Raw genomic sequence first — 6,023 nt, forward strand, 5'->3', positions numbered from 1 at the left:
CTTTCAGTGTGAGTTTTAAACTCACCCGTTTCTGCCCCTTACTTGTGTGACCTTGGGCAAGTCAAATACCTATCTGAGTCACCAATTCCACCTCTGTTAAATAATGAAAAAGTAATACCTACTCTCAAAGAGGTGAGAATTAATGATACTAAAACCTAATTGGCATATGGTTAAGTCTTCAATAACTGCACTTTTGCAGCCCACACCTCCTTTGTTGGTGGATATTGTTGTTGTTGTTCAGTGTCCGACTCTTTGCGATCCCATGGACTGCAGCAAGGCCACCTCCCTGATGGTGGATATGGAGCACTGAGATTAAGACCTTAAGAGTCAGAGTCTGATCCAACTGCTGCTTCTCCAGGTAACTTCAGGCACCTGGAATCAAAGTTCTGGGACCTTCCATTTCCTCATGTAAGGAATGGGAATAACAGTACCTATTACAGCACCTATCTCCTTGTCTGTTGTGAGGATGAAATATGATAATACAAATAAAATGCTTACATAGCACAGTGTAGGCGCCTCTGTGCGGCCCTACATTAATTGGTAGTTGACAATAACGATGTCAACGATTTCAGTAGCCTCTAGTCAACATAAATAAACAATAAAGCATCCCAAACGTTTTAGTGGGTGATTACAACGTGGTAGGCGGTGCTAGGCGCTTTTCACAGATCACCGTATTTGATCCTCAGAGCAACTGTGAGGCAGGTTCTATCATCCACTTTTTCACAGGTGACAAAGCTAAGGTTCAAGGGGAAGAGAGGTGACTCGTCCAAGGTCACAAACGAATAAGCAGCGGAGCTAGGGTGAGAATACCGAGAGTCTGACTGCAGGCTCCGCGCCATAACCACCGCCCCATTCTCCCCTTGGACACTGCGCATTCCCGGGTCACCGTGGTCCCTCTAGCCCCAGACAGGAGCCACAGGCGAGGACGCAGGCCACCTTAACCGCGCGCCGCTCACCTTCCGTAGCCCTACAATCCAGCGTCCAGCCGTGGGTAGTCCTCTCGACTAGCAAGCTCCCGGCTCGTCCGTCTGCGGCTGCGCGCGCATACACGCAACTTCCGTTCCGCCGCAATTTCGGTCCGAGGTGTTCCGTCCGGCAGAAGTGCGTCGTCTATAGTGTCCGGGGTGGGCCTGAGCTTCTGCTCCACTGCTGCCGTGAACCAAGTGGTAAACCCTAACCGGCATGTGGCAACGGAGCGCTTGAAACGTAGCGAGTGCTAATTAACTATGTTCTAAGTGTAAAACACACACTGAAATGTCGAAGGAAGAAGGCCAGTTGTCTCATCAAAAATTTTTATATTGTTTAGGTGCTGAGATAATATTTAGGACTTACTGGGCTAAGTAAGTGTATTATTTAAGTTAGTTTCAACTGTTTCTTTTTACTTTTTTTTTGTTTGTTTACTGTGGCTACTGAGAAATTTTTAATTATTTACGTGGCTCACTTTCTGTTTCTGTTGGACAGCGCTGCGCTTTAAAAAGACTTCGCAATTCACGTTTCCAGCATAGACCACCCCCTCTTACCGCCCCTGCTGGAGTCACAGACCCACAGTTCCACTGTCTATGGGGCACCTCCCCTTTGGATACCCATGACCGCCTATAACTTAATACCGAATTCGTCATTTCTACACACACATCCTCACCCAAAACCTGTTTCTGCCTAGTCTTGCCCACCTCAGACCCAAGCATCCTCCCAGTTGCACTAGGAGAGACTCATTTTTGTTTCTTCCTCCTCAGTCTCCACAGTCAGAAAGTTCTGTCAGCTCTAACTCCAAAATGTCTCAAATCTGTCACTTCCTATTCTCCCCTTCTACCCCTGCTGCAACTCTAGCTCAGGCAACCATTGTCTCATCAGAAACGACTGCAATAGCCTAACTGGTCTCCTTGCTTCTGCCTTTAACTTAAGTCTCCTTCCCTGGTGGCTCAGAGATTAAAGGATCTGCCCGCAATGCGGGAGACTGGGTTCAATCCCCGGATCAGGAAGATCCCTTGGAGAAGAAAATGGCAACCCACTCCAGTATTCTTGCCTGGAGAATCCCATGGACGGAGGAGCCTGGTGGGTTACAGTCCACAGGGTCACAAAGAGTCGGACACGACTGAGCGACTTCACCTACAGACTTATCTCCCACACAGAGCCTAAGGGAATATACTTGTTTTTTTCCTGAGGTCACAGGAATTCGCTGGAGGTCCAGTGATTAGGACTCTGCCCTTTCACTGTGATGGGCTAGAGTTGGATCTGGATCCCTGGTAGGGAACTAAGATCCCCAAAGCTGTCCAGCCCCTCAGGAAAAAAAAGAAAAGTCAGATCACATCACTCCTCTGCTGAAAATTCCTGGTGGCTTGTCATTGCCTTTGCAATAAAATCCAAATTTCTTACTGTGTCCTAGGACCTGCATGATCTAGCTACTGCTTTCTTTTACTTCTCCAACCCACTTATTTCTTTCTTTTCCTAGCATGATCTCTCTAGTTGAATACACTTCAACTACATAATTTTATTTTGCTTCTTCAATACCCCAAGCACCTATTTATCTCAAAGCCTTTGTATTTAACTAGCCTCTTTCTGGAATGTTCCCCCAGATTGTTTCAAGGCTGGTGCCTTCTCATCCTTCATGTCTCAGCTTAAATATCAGCTCTCCAGAGAGGCCCTTTCTGACCATCCCATTTAAAATGCTCCCATTACTATCACCTCATTTTCTTTTTTTTAAATTACATCATTTTCTTCACAATACTTGTCACTATCCATAATGATAGCATTATTTGCTTACTTACCATTGCCTAGTTCCTAGACGTTCAGCTCCCTGAGAGCAGGGACACAATCTGTCTTGTTCATGGCAATATCCCCAGGATCTAGCACAGAGTCTGACTCATTGTATGGCTTAATAAATATTTGTTGGATGGATAAATGACTGCTTTATGTATTAGTTTTAAGTCCCCTTGAAAAAAGGACTTGAGTGCATGCAGGTGATCTCAGGAGACACTGATAAGATAGTCAGAAAATGAGACAGAGAAGGGGAGACATCCAATAAAGAGTGCGTTACCAAGCCAGTTACTGAGGTGGGCATCTGGGTCTTAATTCTGTTGCAGAGATCTAGGAAACAGTAAAACACAGATCTCAGAATTATTTCACCCAAAGGGGTAGTTATATACTAGCAGCCACGGTGGACATCTACTCCTACATATGTTAATGGGGAGGCTGTGGTTTGGGAGAAAGCCCTCTGACTATAAGATGCAGACAATGGCTCCAACACTCTGAATTACTAAGACTATGGGGGCCCTGACAACCTCTGTTACAAGTAATCTCTTCAATATCTGATTAGAAGTCTATGAGGCTCTTATTGGTCCATTTTTCAGGTGAGAAGACTGAAAATACAAATAGGTAGTCATGTGCTGAAGCTCACACAACTAGTATGTGGCAAAACTGGGATCCACCCACAGGCCAGTCTGATCCAAAAGCCCTATTATCACTGACTGACTAATTCAAAGTCAGACTGGCTGAGTTCATATTAAGGCTCCAATGCTTATGATAGCCATGGCCAAGTTAGTCATCCTTGCTGACTTTCACTTTCTTTGCATATAAAGTGGCTGCTGTGTGGAAAATATGCTGCACTGAGGGTAGGAGGGTGGGGAGACAAATAAGTAGATCATTTAGGAGCTGTGGCAGTTGTCCAGGGATTGTGGAGTCCTGGGCCAGTGTGGTGTCTGGAGGTAGTGAGGAAAAAACAAACCCGGACTTTAGAAGTTTGAGATATACCATAATAAATTTCAGGGGCTTCCCAGGTGGCGTTAGTGGTAAAGAACTTGCCTGCCAACCCAGGAGACATAAGAGATGCAGGTTCGATCCCTAGGTTGGGAAGATCCGCAGGAGGAGGGCACAACAACCCACTCCAGTATTTTTGCCTGGAGAATCCCATGGACAGAGGAGCCTAATAGGCTACAATCCATAGGACTGCAAAGAGTTGGACACAACTGAAGCAACTACACACACATGCACACATACCTAACAAATTTCATACTGTCTCAAACTGCCCTGGGAGTGGATGCCCATTCATCCTGGGGTCCAGAAGGAAAAACATAAGAGTAGACCTGAGCCCAACCCACAGCCTGGACCAAAGCCACCCAGCCAAGCCCAGCTTCTAATAGTCAAACTGCAGTCAACATGCGGCCCCAGAAGCATGAAAATAAATGCCTGTTTCTGGGGCAACAGAGATTGGGGTTGTCTGATTTTTAGCATGCTCCTTCAGATGCACATCAGCTTCAGGTCCTTAGAGAAACCTGCACTCACCCTCAGAGCAGGTCAGGTCCCCACTGGCCTCTCTGATATTTCCATGTGTCTACCCAATCAGTCACACATTTGATTGTGAGAGCTTCTGCTGAATTTCTTTCCCCTGCACATGGGGACCTGTCAGTGTTGCTCCCAGCAAAGCTGCTCCTGGCCCCAAGGATTAGCACAGACTAGGTGTGCACTATATATTTCTTGAATAAACAGTGGATTGACAGCGGGCAGATTGAGGTGGGAAAAGCTGGAATATCTCTGCTTACCTGCATTTCCCCAGGTTTCTAGGACCAGTTCTGGTTCTGGCTTGTTACATGAATTCATGTGGGCCTCAATTTCCTCATGTGGGTGCTTGGTTAGAACTACTTAGTCTAATACAGTAGCTACTAACCACATATGGCTACTGAGCATGTGATATGCAGGTAGTGTGAGTGAGAAACTAAACTTAATTCCATTCTGATTAATTTTAAACACCAATACTCGATTCAGTTATTGGAAAACTTTAGTATATTTGGAAATAACTTGATTATGTGAATCTAATTTTTCACCTGTAAATTTTATGAAAATACCAATCAAAGGTTTCTAATGAAAATTTGACCTCTGAATAGAGATGTAGGTATAAAATACACAAATTTCAAAGGCTTACTATGAGAAAAAGAATGTAAAACATTTCATTAATGAATTTGTACATTATGTACTGAAGTTCTAACAGTTCGGCTCTACTAGGTTAAATAAAACATTATTAAAATTATTTTCGTCTATTTTTTCCTTACTTTTTAAAAGGTGGCTACTGGAAAATTAGAAATTACATATGTGGCTTGCATTATAATTCTAGTGGATAGTGCAGGACCAGAAAGTCTCTAAGGTGAACAAGAGGTCAGAAGTCAGAAAGACATCATTTGAATCCAAGCTCAGAATTTCATAACTGTGTTACTTTAGGTGTCTCTCCCCCTCTGAGCCTGTTTTCTTACCTGTGAAATGAAGATTGTTGTGCTTACCACACAGGTATGTGGTGAGGACCCGGTAAGGAAATGCATGCACAGTGCTGAGCAGATAGCAAACACTCTCTGAATGTACGTTATAATTACTATTGTCATGGTGGTTTTCTGGACAATGCAAGCAAGTAAAGCCTGGTACAGCTTCCAAAGAAACACTCCAAGAAGCACTCGCCAAGCGTCCTCTCTTCTGCAGGAAAGAGGCCAGAGGCTCTCAATGATGGTTTTTAAATAGGACCACAAATTCTTTGACATTCCTTTTTTCAAGAGGTAGAGCCTAAGTCCTCTCCCCTTGAGAGTGGGCTGGGATTAGTGACTCACTTCTAATGAATAGAATAGAGCAAAAATGACAGTATGTGACATCCAAGACTAGGTGATAAGAGGCACAGTGGATTCCTCTCGGTTCTCTCTTCTGTGTCACTCACTTTGGGGGAAGCCAGCCACATTGTCATACTGAGGTGACTATGGTAAGGAACGAGGGCTTCCTGCCAACAGCCATGAGTTAGAAATATTGAAAACAAATCCTCTGATCCCAGTCAAGCCTTCAGATGAGTACAACTGACACCTTGACGATAACCTCATAAAAGATCCTGAGACAGAAACAATCCAGCTTAGCCCCTCTCAAATTTCTAACTCACCGAACTCAAAAGATAATAAATGTTCATTGTTTCAAGCTGCTCAATTTGGGGGTAATTTGTTCTACAATAGTAGATAACCAATAGACTATTTTTTCACCCTATGGTTAAAGGTCTGCTCTTC

At 44.3% G+C, this 6,023-nt stretch overlaps 1 protein-coding gene across 7 annotated transcripts in view; it reads right to left on the bottom strand.

The window, feature by feature from the left end:
* The window catches only part of CDK5RAP1 (CDK5 regulatory subunit associated protein 1), an 85,796-nt gene extending 84,469 nt beyond the window's left edge, over nucleotides 1-1,327 (bottom strand). The window contains exons 1-2 of one of the 7 annotated variants that reach the window (XR_006336879.1): nucleotides 957-1,313; nucleotides 615-735 (exon numbers count right to left, since the gene is read on the bottom strand). The gene's annotated coding sequence lies outside the window, so the exon portion shown is untranslated. Of the gene's footprint in view, nucleotides 1-614; nucleotides 796-956 lie in introns of all 7 variants that reach the window. The other 6 variants (XM_043882778.1, XM_043882775.1, XM_043882777.1 and 3 more) reach the window with 6 other exon arrangements.
* Nucleotides 1,328-6,023: the final 4,696 nt, after the last annotated feature.

Source organism: Cervus elaphus, chromosome 23 (assembly GCF_910594005.1).
Source record: "Cervus elaphus chromosome 23, mCerEla1.1, whole genome shotgun sequence".
Lineage (NCBI taxonomy): Eukaryota > Metazoa > Chordata > Mammalia > Artiodactyla > Cervidae > Cervus > Cervus elaphus.